The sequence below is a fragment of the Vigna unguiculata genome, chromosome 6, assembly GCF_037176805.1.
Source record: "Vigna unguiculata cultivar grain cowpea cultivar isolate G323 ecotype 2 chromosome 6, ASM3717680v1, whole genome shotgun sequence".
NCBI classification, from domain to species: domain Eukaryota; kingdom Viridiplantae; phylum Streptophyta; class Magnoliopsida; order Fabales; family Fabaceae; genus Vigna; species Vigna unguiculata.
The window spans coordinates 36,285,602-36,301,300 of NC_140797.1; the positions used below are offsets into that span (position 1 = coordinate 36,285,602).

The 15,699-nt window shown below is 27.3% G+C and overlaps 1 non-coding gene and 1 pseudogene across 1 annotated transcript; both read left to right on the plus strand.

Moving 5' to 3' along the window:
* Positions 1-4,562: 4,562 nt before the first annotated feature.
* On the plus strand, positions 4,563-4,634 carry TRNAE-UUC (transfer RNA glutamic acid (anticodon UUC)). The gene has a single exon. It is a non-coding gene; the product is annotated as a tRNA-Glu (tRNA).
* A 5,014-nt stretch (positions 4,635-9,648) lies between these two features.
* LOC114188512 (carbamoyl phosphate synthase small chain, chloroplastic-like) lies at positions 9,649-13,199 on the plus strand (annotated as a pseudogene).
* The last annotated feature ends 2,500 nt before the right edge of the window (positions 13,200-15,699 follow it).

The window sequence follows — 15,699 nt, forward strand, 5'->3', positions numbered from 1 at the left end:
TGAAACTGCTCCTCGGTAAGAGCACCTTTTTATTAGTATGCGTTGGCCAAAAGGAAAAAACATTATTGTTTTCCTATCAATAAATATTATTTGACAACCTACCGGCCAAAATATCATAATAAAAGGGAATATCCCAAATAATTCAAGTCTAAGTCTAAGTCTCATATTAGATATAGATATGATAAAGTTAAAAAAAATGGTTATAAATCCATTATCTTAAAGGTTTTTGGTGGCTAAAAATGATGGGGGACAAATATCTTATGTGAGATAAGACTCAATTTCAGTAACGGATCTTGATAAAAAAGTTTGAAGATGCCAAAATAATATACTCAAATTTTATATATTTAATTATTATTATTAATATAACAAAAGTATATATAATTTAGTATTTGAAATCCTTGTATGTTTTTCCTTAAAGAAATTATATTTTATATAAAACTCATTTTAAACCAGTTTTTCTAATTTCATTCCTGAATATTTCCATATTTGAAAACGTTTTTTTATAATAAATTTCAAAAATAATTAATATGAAACATTCCGCCTATAATTCAAAATAATTAATATGAAACTTCTCACTTAATTCTTTGAATCTTAAGAAATGGCTCTCTAATTTAACAGTAAAATTCTTATCATGCTTTAAGATAGAGGAAGAAGTAAATTTGTATTGTTTTCTTCTTCAAGGGGTATCTTCCCTTCTATCATTTAAAAGAAAATAAATCTATTATTTTTTTGTCATCGATATACCTATTTAAAAAAAATTAAGACTAAAAAATAATTTATCAAAATCTAATCAAAAATTGTGAGACATAATTACTAAAAAAAATATATAATAATCAAGTCACATTTAAAAGATTGTTATGAAAAAACATATAGTACATAATTTTTTTTATATTCATAAAAAAATAAATATACAAAAAAATCATAAGATGAAAAAAAACTAAATATCAAACTAATATTTTTCTATCAAGAGAAGTGAGAGAAATACCTTTTTTATCTTAAAAGAGAACGGATGAGAACTTAGTGCGAGAAGAAAGAATTTATGTCCAACTAAGAAGAGATGCAAAAGTAATAAATGAATACAATACATGAGAAACTTAAATGAGGAAGAACAAAACAACTATCTCAATAAATTTTATTATTCTTTATTATGTTTAATTTTTTTTATTATTTATTAATATTAAAGATTATATTTTATAAAAAAATCAATCTAAAAAATATTTTGAAAATGTTTTTTAAAAATTTAAAAAATCTTGAGGGCCATGGCCCTCCTACAAACCTTCTAAGGTTCGTCACTGCTCAATGTTATATATGATCTTTTGTATTTGTAAAAAATAAAATTAAGAGATAAAAAATAATGAAGGATAAAGTCAGAGAGGTGTAAAAACTTTGTGAATACCAAAATATCATTGACTTTATATAAATTATGATAAAATCCAAACTTTTCAATCACATGCCAACTGAGAGCCCATAAAAGAATGAATGTGTTTGACTTAGGACCACCATGACCCCACTTATTATTAAATTTTTTTATATTCATAACCGTACATTTCGCACATCAAACTAAACATAATTCAATATCAAATGTCTTATGTGAGATAAAGCTCAATGTAGCATATATGCAATCTCTCCATAATACCCCAAATAAAGATAAAAAAAAATGCATCAAGGATAAAATGATTGTAACAAAAATAAACTTTTCTATTTATAAAGAAAAATAAGAGATTAAAAAATAATGAAAGATAGGTATAAAAAACTTTTAGATATCAAAATATCATTATCTTTATCCAAAATATGATATATTCAAAATTTTCAATCACATACCAAGAAAGAGTTCGAAAAATAATGAATGGATTTGGCTTAGGTCACTATGACCCCACTTACTATTAAACTCCTTTAAGTTCATGATTGAACAATTACAACAAAAAACTAAACATAATTCAATATCAAATATCTTATATGGAATGAGACTCAATATCACATACATGTAATCTCTCCATAATAAGCCTATCAGATAAAAATGAAAAAAAAAAAATCCATCAAGGACAAAATGATCACAAAAATAAATTTTTGTATTTGTAAAAATAAAAAGATTAAAGAAAATGAAAGATAATGTGAGATAGGTATAAAAACTTTTTGAATGTCAAAAATATCACAATCTTTATCTTGATTATGATATATCCAAACTTTTCAATCACATAGCAACAAGGAGTACAAGAAATAATGAATGTGTTTAGCTCAAAACCACAATAATTCCATTTGTTATTAAACTTGTTTATGTTCATAAATGAGTTTAATAATCCAACATAAAACTAAACATAATCCAATAATTATAGTGACATAATAAAGTTTAATATTTTGATAGGATAAGGTGTAGTGATTCCGATATCATCATTTTAGAATTTAAATTTAACTTAATTTCAAAAAACTCAATGTTAAACTTAATTTACATTTATTTATATATTATAATTTGATGACATATATTCACCATATGAATTTTCACCTATTTTAATTGAAAAAAATTAAACATATAAATTGTTTAAGAAAATGAATCTAAGAAAATATAATCTATTGAAAATTAAATATTGAAAAAGTATGTAAATAAAGTTTTTATAATTAAGATAAAGTGTTATTTTAGAAAAGAAAGAACATATACAAAAGTAATAATATAAAGTAGTACAGACAGCGCGTAACATCTTTCTCGTGAATTGTATTAAAAAAATATTACAAAACCGTGTCAGAATAAAGATAAAAAGTTATTATCTTTCTTCTTAATTTTTTATTTTTAGATATAATTACTAATTTGTTTTCCTAATTTTTTATTTAGTTTAAATTGTTCCTTTATTATTAGTTGGTCCAATTTATTATTTCAATTATTTGAAATGATTTAATTTGGCACTTTATCTGTATTTGTATATGACATATGTTAAGTTATATAATTTTTATTTATTTATTTTTTAATTTTTTTTTCTGAAAATTTATAAATTATCACGTGTTAGGTTACTGTCGTGCCACATGATAAGTTACCGTCATGACACGTGACAATGGTAATAGTTATTTTCAATTTAGCCATCTTTAAAGTTTTTTTTTTTTTTAATTTAGTACCTCAATTCTTTAAATGATCAAATTTTGTTTTTTCCAAATTGAGACCAAACTACTAAATAAGTTCAATTTAGTAACCAGTTTATTCTATACAAGTCTATGGGAGAATCAACTTTGGAGAAAATGTTTTACTCCTCGTCTCATATATCGAAATTCCTTCAATTGTTTATTTAAAATACTCATTAAGGTTTGTTATCACCTTGTTGGTGAATAGATTAGTGTTTCATTGATTCTTAAAAGTTTCAAGAGAAATTATGGTGCACCTATTAATTATTATTAGTACAAGATTTTAGTATACTAGATCCCATAAATTTTTTCTCTTTATTGAGATCTTCCAATGAATTTTCTTTATATTTGTTTATCTATTAATTTTGTTATATTCCCAACAATTATAATATGTGGTAGAAATATATATTATAGAATTATGTTTAGAAAATATATTTAATGATACGGACAAGTGTAAGTGCTAAAATAATTTAGAATTATGTTTTCTATAATAACATAGAAATATATATTATAAAATATATTTAAATAAAAGACAAATTGATTTCTTTTAAAGACTCCACGTACATGTGATAATCATCGATCATCAATCGTATATCATGAAGAATCTTAATTGATTCATACAAAGTTGTTGTATTGTATCAATATTTACCACTAATTTTAACACAAATAGTTAATAATTATATTTTAAAAATCTATTAAAGTTGAATAAAATATATTATTGACCAAATTATCATCGAAGAAAGTTTTAAAGAATCTGATTAATATTATAATTCAAAAAAAATTATTTAATTGCAAATATAAATAGTTAATAATAATAACATTATAAAAACAACTAATAGAAAGAAAAAAAAAAGCCACACAAATTATATTTGTTTTAATTTATAGGCCACCTAAGTTATTCTAAATTATAATATTGTTCAAACAAAATGATTTCACCAAAATGAAAGTAAATAATATTTCACTCAATATATTTAAAATTAATTAACTTTTTTACATTTGATATTGATCTATCTTATTATTAAAATATCATTATCATCCTCCTTCCCATTCTATTACGTAACTTTTTTATTGTTTAAAAAAAAATATTATCAATGATAAAAAAAGTATTATATATATATATATATATATATATATATATATATATATATGCACGTTTTGTAAACATAATATATTTACCATCCTATTATTATTCAAGAAGTGATTCAAAACTGCCACAATAATTTAAAATAAATGTAACAATTAATACTAAAAAAATACGTTAATAAGAATAATTTTCTCAAACAGCCCTCATTATAAATCTGACCAAAATTTCAAACTATTTTTTTAATTTATTACTCTTAATCACATGACTCTCGGTAAGGTACAAAATCATCTCACCAATGCCAAAATAAAATTGTCTCACTCTCACTAAACACACAATTATCTTGAATTAAATGTCATTTATATTTAACATGTAATCCGTTGTCGTCCAGCGGTTAGGATATCTGGCTTTCACCCAGGAGACCCGGGTTCGATTCCCGGCAACGGAAGTTTTTATTATGTTTTTACTTTTTATATTTTTTTTACTGCATATGGACCTATGGACCTCTCCAATGGACATTCCTATTGCAAGACCACCACCCATTGGTCCAAAATTTATGAATGGTTTTTTAGAATAATTCATGATTTTTCAATATATAGAGCACGAATTTGAAATATTTTTTAATCTTTACGTAGTTAAATTTTAACTTAAATTCACAACAGGAAAACATAATACATGATCAAAGTTGGATGTTGCGCATAAAAAATCATTTTCTAAGCGAATAATTTAGAGATAGAATATATGCTTTCGTTTAAAATTTTCATATGCCGATTTATATAGTTTTAGTTTTTTTTGTAAAATTTTACCCATTCAACTCATATTCGTTGCAAAATAAAATTATTATTTGATCGTAATGGTAAATGTATGTAGTCTAATAGTCACTTTTGATCGTTTAATCATTAATTTTGTGTTTCAATGAAACATTTTAAAATACTAATTTATTTATTTAAAAAATTAAAAATTTTACAACAAAATATGTTATTTGAATTTTTTTAAAGAAATTAAAATTATATAATTTTATTAGAGTAATTAGATTACTTAAAATTAAAAAAATTAAATTCTACCTAAAATTTTACAATTTAACATTCTTCATATTCTCAGTTTTATATTTTTATTTTTGTAGTTTATGTCAAGTTTAGGTAAGCCTAACTTGACCTTGGTTAGAGTTGACTTAACTAGACTCTATTTGGTCAAATCAATTGACTAAATCGAGACTCAACTTGACATGGGTCTGGATAGACTCGACTTGACCTTATCTCGATCAAGCTATGTCAAATCTAGCCTTGATCGGATTAGGACCAACATAGACCTAGTCTATCTCAACTTAACGTGGGTGGACTTTGACTTGAATGAATGTGGATCCGCCCGTAGATATAGGTTACCCTAATTAGACTCGATTTGGGTCTAGACCAACTTGACCGAACCTAGGTTCAGATCCGTTTGACTTAACCTAGACCCAAACAAACTTAGCTCAATCTGGACCCACAATAACTTGACTACACCTAGGTCAACTATATTCGATTAGCCTAATACTTTGACCGATAATAGCTTAAATCAAGATTGATAAGAGAAAACAAAGTTCAATAAATTTAAATTATTTTAACCAAATAAAATATTTGAAAAATAAAATAATTTAAAATAAAATTAGCATTGGTCGCTAAATTGATCATTAATTAATTAGATACTAATTTTGAAATCAATTCATTTGATACCAAAAATCTTGGTAACCCACGTTTAGTGTTTAGTGACCAACCAATTTCCTTTAATAGCTAAAACTTTGATAATTAATTTTGAAAATAAATTTAGAGACCAATTATAATGTTTTGTTTACAGCATTGACTACTTTAATAACTAATTATTTTTTGTTGTGTAAATTGGTATCTAGATCGGATTAGTCACTACAATGCCCAATGGTTATTATACACTAAATATATTGCTGAAATTTAAAAAAAAATAATAATCTACGGTTATCATTGAATATTTTCTTCGATAATTAAAATTTTAAAATCCTAAAACTTCGTAATTTTTATGGAGTGTTGGATTAAGATCGATTAATCTTATATTATTTTGTGTATACTTCTTAAAAAATGGTCGGTATTAGCTCTCAAAGTAGAGTTTCGGCTAAAAAGTGGACTTTATCATAATCGGTTTAATACCATGATGCCATAATTAATATAAATTAAGTTTTATATTTTTTAATATAGGTTTAGTCGATCTTAATAGTAAATGTTGTAATATCCACTTTTAGCGAGTCAGTTTGTTGATAAACACAAAGCGAATACTAATCACAAGTGAATGTCAATTTTTTATTTTTTGTGTCTATTTTTGATAGATGCTATGTCCAAATTTTCTTTTAATTATATATGAAATTCATTGTCAAAGTTTTCTCGTCGTCCGTATATACAAGAAATCAAAAGAAGAAAAAAATTCTATAAGAGAACATATATACTGTTTATGTGAAGTATTTGGTTAATTTAAACTTGTGTAGTATTTTTAACATATATACTGTTTATGTGAGGTTGATTTACTATGTATGATAATGAAACTAAAGTTGATTTACTACTCTCTATATTATAAAAAACGTATTTTGAATTGCAAAATTTAGAATATTTTTGTTGTATTGTATTCTATGTTTTATAAGTTAGAATACAAATTTTGTATTTCAGATCGTATATTCGAAACATTTTTTAATTGTGCATTCTAGAAATTTTATATAAAAAAGGATAAAATTAGAAATTTCAAATGAATGGGGTGAAGGATGAAAGTATGAAGGTGTAGGAAGAAGCAACTTAAATTGGGTTTGGGCTATACATATTTCTTAGGATGGTGATTTACATACACTCTATGTTTTCTTGGGGCACTACCATAGTCTTTTGAAATACCCATTAAACCTTTTGCTCCTCCTCCCTCCCATTGTTAGCTAGCTCACACTCCTCGCTTTTACCCACCTCGCAATTCTGAAGGCCTTGTTAATATAGGATTAAATGTTTTCATCAAACGTGTTTGAAATGTCAAATAAACTTAATAAAATTTGGTTAGAAAAACTAAATTTACATATTTCTAAAGATAAAAAATTAAATTGGTCAAAATTTTTGAAGAGGAACTAATTCTAAATTTGACTGAAACTTGATGGTAGGGACGAATCATTTAAAGGACATGCCCCCCAATTTTTTTGTTTTTTTAATTATAAATATATTTTTGTTTTTTTTTAAATTATATTTATATTTTTGAAATTATTTTAAATTATATATATCTTTAAAATTTTTAAAAATTATATGTAGTATATTTTATAAATTAATGGAAATTAAATTTTTTTTTCTTTTATAAAACACAACATTTAATCTTAACAAAGTTGGTTATCTAGTTTTTTTAGTCTCAATTTGGTTCCGATTTTTGAAAAAGTTGATGTAATTTGGTTATTTTCATTAAATTTTTTGAAATAGATCAAAATATTTTTCATCAAAATTAACATTAGGATTATGTTAATTGTACCAACAAAGCAAAACATCCTTATTAACCATTTCAATTTTCAACAAATTGAGATTAAAAAAACATTAGACATCCAACTAGATATTTTTGGACAAATAAAGAAACAAAAAAAATAATTAAACCAAATATTTATTAAGATATTTTTTATTTATTTCTCATTGTCTTTCTAATTTTTCACAAATTGTATTCATCTCTTATTTTCATGTGTTTTCTTTTTTGTTTTTGAAGAAAAAAATATTAGGCACAAACTCATTAATTTTTTTTTTCTGATTTCTCATTTGTTTTCTTTCTCTCTTGAAAAAAAAAGTAATTCTCTATCGTCTTACTTGATAATAAAATATTAGTTTAAGAGTTATTAACATGATTTTTTATCTTACAAGCCTTTTGAAAATTCAATTTTTATGAATATATAAGAAAAAAAATTGTATTCTAATATTATTTTGAAAAAAAAATATTTATACATTCTACTTTAGTTTATGGAACATTAATATATACTTTAAATGTTAATGTATATGAGTAATGAGTAATTTAAAGAAGAAAAAAACACTTCAAACGTTAATTGGAGATGCGAGGTATCAATCCCCGTACCTCTCGCATGCTAAGCGAGCGCTCTACCATCTGAGCTACATCCCCTTTATGTAAGAAATTTGATACCACTCTAAATCAATATGTTAATGTTTTAATAATTTTTTAAAATTTAAATTAAAGCATAACGGATACGGATATCCACGGATATACATACTATGATACTCATACGCACTCTGTTAACATGTGAGTATAAAAAATACCCATACCCATTATCTGCAAATATTCATTTTCTAACAATTACAAATTTTATCCGCAGATATGAATTTTTTTAACATCCTAATTATAAGTCTCATGAAGCCCATAAATTGAAATGTATAGTTCAGAGATGGGCGCTTCTCCCTGCACCTCCAACGGTTCTTCTGTACCTCCAAAATTTATTATTATGCCCTTATTTAACTTACAAGTGAAAGTGGGTAGAGATGCAGTAAATTTCATTTACTGCATTGCCAACTTCTCTGCAACCCCAGTACTATTTCTTCTCCCGTTCCTTCTTCGTTCCACTGTGCCTTCATTTAAAATTTTCTCAGTTTCATTCTCTGTGGTCCCTGAAGAAGTCCCTGAGCTTTAATTTTTCTGAGCTTCATTATTTCATTCTCTGGTGGGTGGTGATCCCTCTTCCCAGGTTTGCATAACTTTCATTCATTTTTTTTAAAGGACTCTTGTTTATTCTCTCGGTGTCTCACTGTGCGTTGTGATTCTTGTGGTTGGAGGTTCTCTGTTTGTTGGTTCTTTGAAGGAAGGTTGTATTCTGAGTAACCTCCAAGTGTGGTACTTCTTGTCCAGGTTAGCCTTAGCTTAACTTTTTTTTTTCGTTTATGATGTGAAACGGAATTCATTTTCCGTTTCAGAAACTATGAAACAGCTTCCACATTCCGTTTCAAAAAAACAACATGAAATCTTTTTATGAAACAAATTATGAAATCCGTTTCAAACCATTACAAAACGGATTACTTAAGCTGTTTCGCAAAAAAAAGTTAAAATTTATGGGAAACGGAATACGAATTCCGTTTCATAAAATTGTGAAACGGATTCTGTAATCTGTTTCAAAAATTTTTTTGAAACAGATTACAGAATCCGTTTCACAATTTTATGAAACGGAATTCGTATTCCGTTTCCCATAAATTTTGAATTTTTTCCCGAAACGAATTACATAATCCGTTTTGTAAAACCGTTTCACATCTTGCCAATGATATAATCAGTATATATTTTAATGTAATCTTAGGATAAACTTTTGAATTATTTGTATAAACTAATAGTGATACTTCCGATCAATAATATATATATATATATATAATGAGAATTTGTGAGTAATTTATACGAATGTATAAACCCTGCAAGTGTTACTTTAATAAATTCGTTTGTAGCTTTTGCCTTTAACTTTGGTGATGCTTTGTGATGCAACAGATGATGTTGACACACGGGCTATCACATGCAGATTACGGCAAGATGGTAGCCTCATTGGTGTGTTGAGTACAGACAATTCTATAACAGATGAGGAACTACTTAAGATGTCTCGTTCTTGGGACATTGTTGGTATGAATATGAATCTCTGAGGCTCTGGAAACATTGTAGAAGCGTGTGACTGTTGTTTCATTTTGCAGGTATTGATTTAATAAGTGGAGTGTCATGTCAAACTGTGCATGAATGGGTTGATAAAACAAAGCAAGAATGGGATTTTAGTTCTGGAGGGAGTGGAGAGACTTTCCATGTAAGAGTTAGAAAGAAGCATTCTTTAGGCACTTCCACATTCCTTATCTAATGTCGTTGAATGAATCACAGGTTGTTGCTTATGATTTTGGAATCAAGCATAATATACTTAAGCGTTTGGCGTCTTATGGCTGCAAAATCACTGTTATACCATCGACGTGGCCAACAACAGAAACTTTGAAGATGAATCCTGATGGGGTACTTTTCAGCAATGGCCCTGGAGATCCATCTGTTGTTCCTTATGCAGTTGAGACAGTGAAGAAAATTCTGGGAAAGGTGCCTGTTTTTGGAATTTGCATGGGCCATCAATTGCTGGGTCAGGCTTTAGGAGGCAAAACCTTCAAGATGAAATTTGGCCATCATGGAGGGAATCATCCGGTTCGTAACCTTCGAACAGGACATGTTGAAATTAGTGCTCAGGTATGCGATCTAATGAAATTTCTACACTAAAAAAAAGGAGGTTAGTAACATTTGATCTCAAAATAATGGCATAACCACAATTATGTCGTTGACCCTGCTACATTGCCAGAAGGAGTGGAAGTTACACATGTTAATCTTAATGATGGAAGTTGCGCAGGCCTTGCTCTCCCTGCTCAAAGAATAATGTCTCTTCAGTACCATCTTGAAGCCTCACTAGGACCTCATGATTCTGATTACGGTATGAAATATAAACTGCTGCTATAATTATTTCAGTTGCAATCGTTTCAAATATTGTTGTTCATTATGCAGCTTTCGGGGAATTTATAGAACTAATGAAGCAGCAGAAGACCAAGAAACTTGAAAAGAAAATATCTACATGGAACCAAAACGGGTTTCATGTTCCGTTTCAGCGTCTTCTACACGGATTTCAGAATCTGTTTCTGTAAAAATAAAAAGAAAAAAGGAAACGGATTGTGTATTCCGTTTCAGCATCCGACACGGATTCCAGAATCCGTTTTGGGGGTGCAGAGCGTGAGGGTGGTTTTGGGGGTACAGAGCGTGAAGGCGCTTTTGAGATGTAGGAGTATGCTACGAAAAAGATACAGTAACTCAACTTTTATATTTTACCATGGACAAACATAAAAATAAATTTGATTTTGGTGATACATGAGAAATTGTCATAGGTATAGGAAGAAGCCCCTTCTGAGATACAAGATCGAGGCCCATACACTGGACATCCCTGTCCATGACTGTGATGTTTAGAAATATATTAATTTTTTTTAATATTAATACTATAAATGTTTTAATTTTTTCTTTAACTGGAGTAAAAGTAAAAAGTAAATAGAAAGTCCTTACTGGTATCTCAATCGAAAACTTTAGTATTAATAATGATTAAGGTTCAGTTCCCAACAAGTCAAAGATCGGTTTCAAATTAAGTGTAGGGCTTTTCTGGTGTGATGAGACAGCTATGATATATATATATAATTTGTAGCCTGATTAATTAGCAATCTGCCAAGATAATTACCGTTTCTGACGTTTGCACAATTATCAGGGTACAAAATCTTCAAACAAACAGCATCAGATTAATCTGTTTTCTGCATAAATTACACTTTATTCCATAAAAGTCCCTGCCCTCATAACCATTTCTTGCTATTTAATAAGTACATATTCCCATCCAATTATGCCACATTTTTCAAGTACTCTTCTAACCAAAACTGCAAAACTTGATATGGATGCACAAAAGAAAAAGAGGTAGGTTCTTTGATTTTCATCAAAAGGGTTTAATTTAATTTTTACATATATATCATTCAATTTTTCTTCTTTAACTTCTTTGTAGAATCATGTCTAATCGACTTTCATCTAGAAGATCATGGCAGAAGAAGCAATGTTATAAGATCAACTTGGAAACTCAAAGCAAAAGTCTTGAGGTAATCCTTCTTTTAATATTAAAAAAAAATGCTAGTAACAAGGTTTCTTTGATTTTCAATCAAGCTAAATAACGCGTAATTTGATCGTCACGGTAACAATTTCTGATAATAACTTGTTGGTATAAAACAGTATATCAGCTTTGCTCACACTTTCTTCAGATTCAATGTGTATTTTAATTTATCTATTTAACTAACCAAGCTTTCAACATTTCTAATTATGAGGTTATAATTCATTTTTATATCTATATGTATATTGGCATGCAGGATCAGATATCAGGCCTTAAACCTGAACTTGGTTGCTATCAGAACCACAAGCAACTCTTGGAGCAGGAACAACTGAAATTGCGCCAGAGAGTGGAAATTATTCAGAAAAAGATTATGCTAAAAAATGGTAACATTATCTTAGCAAAATTTGAATTTTCTACTGATTTTTCCTATACTATCCTTAAAATACATTGATTTTGAAATTTTACATTATATTAAAAAAAATTAAAAATACCAACTTAGTGTATTTTTATTGTTTAACAGATGACAATATAAAAAATTCAGTAAATAATCTAAACTCCTTTTAGTATGCATGTGGTTTTATTTGTATGTGTATTCCATCTAGCGAAAAAGTTATTTCATGCATGTATAAGATCTCACTGTTAAAAATTCAAGTGTGAATCTAAATCCTGCATTAGTAAGAAATGAGAAAGTATATCATTATATAAGAATAAAGACCCATAAACTTATTACTTTAAGGTTTTGAGTTGAGAGTAATGTCAATATTTTATATGGTTGGACTTAGATCTCATTAGTATTTGTCTCTCAAATGAAATTCCCCTCTGTGAACCTATAAATGCATTGATAATTTCACTAATTTTAGGGCATTGTCTTTTTTAGCTGAGATTGAGATGAACAAAAGCGAAGTGAATAAGCTGAGGGAATGCAGTGTGATGCAACAAGGGCTATTGCAAGCACCTTTTCTTAGTTGGAATATTGATCCGCTGCAGCATTGGTACAATGATCCAAACTCATATCAAGGTAACTATTTTTTTTATCTATCCTGTGCAACATGTTAAAATGTATTAAAGAAAAAAAAATACAAATATGAAGACTTCAATATACTATTAGGTATAACATCGTACCAACAAAAAAAAGGTTGTCTACATGTACATGCGTAGATTTTCATCTGGGATTTGTTCATACTTTCGTTGTTTGAATTTAAAGTTGCAGGAAATGGAGTGGGGACTTCATACATACCAGCAGAGCCGAGCCACATGTGGATACATGATAATGTGCCGAACATGCATGGAATGAACATGAATATGCCTAACAACTACATCGGATCCATGATAAATGATATAAGCAGAACCTTTCCGAACTCAGACCTTAATTAGCCATCAGTTTCAGTGAAACTGTTTCCTAAACTTCTTAGCTATATATGTTGTGAGATTTTCCAGTTTATGACTGTTTAACTATTTTGTCTTGAAATTTGCGTGGTGTGTTCCTGTTTCTGCTATGTTTCTATATATTTTGTAGTGGCTACAATGGTTCACGGCTATCAGTGAAGATATAAGAAGGATTTGATGAAATGGAAAATTTCCTTTTCAACGAGTAGTTGTTTTAAAGGATTTACTAATTTTAACTGACAAAGTTTCAGCCAATTTTAACGTAAGCATAAAGAGAGAAGAAACACTTGACTGTGCAAGTTAACATTTGTTAAAAGATACCTTGTGCGGTTAAAACCATACCATATATAATATATGAATGAAAAAGGTGTAAGTAATATATATATATATATATATATATATATATATTTTTTTTTTCATCTATGCAAAATTAACCATTTGGTTTTAGTGTTTTACATTTCAGGTTTATTTGGTTTCCATTTATGGCTAAAGAAAAAAAAATTATTTTATTATCACTACAAAATGACTACAATTGAGGCGACAAATATTAGAACTATCTTGTTAAATAATTACCATCTTTTGTAAAACACAGTGAGCACAACATAGATTTTTTGTAGGGATACAAGGACGGTTCAAATCATAAGGTTACAACAAAAAAACAAAAAAAACTTTAAACAACAATATAAAATTGTTATTTAAATTATAAAAATCATGGTCTAAAGATTATATCACGATTATTTAGATATGGTATAGGTGAGTGTAAATACAAGTAATAGATAACGATTGTTAGTATGACAATATTTTTAAAACCGTTGTTTAAAATTCTCACAATAAATAACAATTTTTCAGGTTGATTTTAGACCTTACCTATAATTTTAGATCACATTTTGACTGGTTTTGCCCACATAGTTTAAAACAACAATTCTATAATAATGGACTATCATGATATTTTTACAATATTTGTAAAAATGTTGTTTATTATATGTTAAGGCCACATTAATTTAACTGTTGTCTAATTCAGTGGTCTAAATTACAAAATATTGTAAAGATTAAAAAATCAATGTTATAAGCTTACATACCCGTATAATGAATTCTATGTATAAAAGTTGAGATACCTACATTTCTTTTATTGATATATACATACTTTTTTACTGATAATTTTTGTTTTATAAAATAATAATATTATAAATAATAAAATTTTGAATAATAATATCATACATAATCATAAAACTAACATTAAACTCTTTTTTTTATAAAAAAAATGGAAGAAAAAAAATACAAAAATTAATTGAGAATGGCATTGCAGTGAGCAATGACTTCAAAATCTTTGATACGAACACGTTCGGCCTCGGTTTCTTTTCATTTCATTTGGTGATTCCATTGCCTAAAAGTGCACGATCCGTGTGCCACGCAACAACAAAAAAAAAAACGCGAGATGTTTTGTTTGTTCTATTTTACATATGGAACCCAAGCCCCCACAGTTTAGGGTTACACGTGAGCAAGACAACAAAAATTGATGAATTTATTGTAAGAAAACGATCTAAAACGCATGACGGCAATAATAGAAAGGAATATAAAGACCACTTAATAAGCATGCATATATTTGGAAACGGAAGATAAATATTGAAGAACTTCTACACATAACACATTATATCTACCAGCGCGTAATAATACGTGTGTTAAAGCCCTAATTGCCCTTATGATATTTATTTTGTAGGTTTAATTACCCCACTTTCACATGAGTGTGTCATTCTGATAATCATATTTTAAAAGGTGTCAATTGAATCAAAACTTTTTAAAAATTGATTCAAATAGGTCCTTTTCATACAGAAGTTACTAACACGATACATGTCAGTTTGTGAATTTTTTTTTATATTTTTTAATTTGTTTAATTTTTAATTTTTAATATTTTTTTTTTGTAAATAAATTGTCACTTATTAGGTCTCTGGTGTGTCACGTGGCAAGGTAATGCCACGTGTCAGTATTATTATCAAATGTTATTATCTTGATTTCAATTCATATATGCTTCATTGATTCAATTTAATCCCCATATATATCTCTCATACATTCAGTTTAGTTCATTCTTATGTGTCTCTGATTTAATTTTGATCCAATTTTTTTCAATAATTAAAATCCTTTTTTCAATCCATTTTTTTATAAGATTAAAACTAATTAAATATAAATAATTTAAAAAAAATTAAGTAATGATATTTACATTATTTCTCTCCAAGTAGTACAAGTCATTTTATTAAGTCATTTTTAATAAAAAAAAATAGTAGTATAACATTCATGTAAATAAAAAATCTAGTTTAAAATTAGTGAGAAACAATATTGTTTTATTTTTTAAAAGAAGTAATAATTAACAAAATATGAGTTAATAATATACAATAATGTAATATGTTAAAATGTCATTTTAATAGAAAATATTATAACATTTATACAAATAATAAATTTGGTCTTAGATTGGAGAGAAACAATGTAAATATCA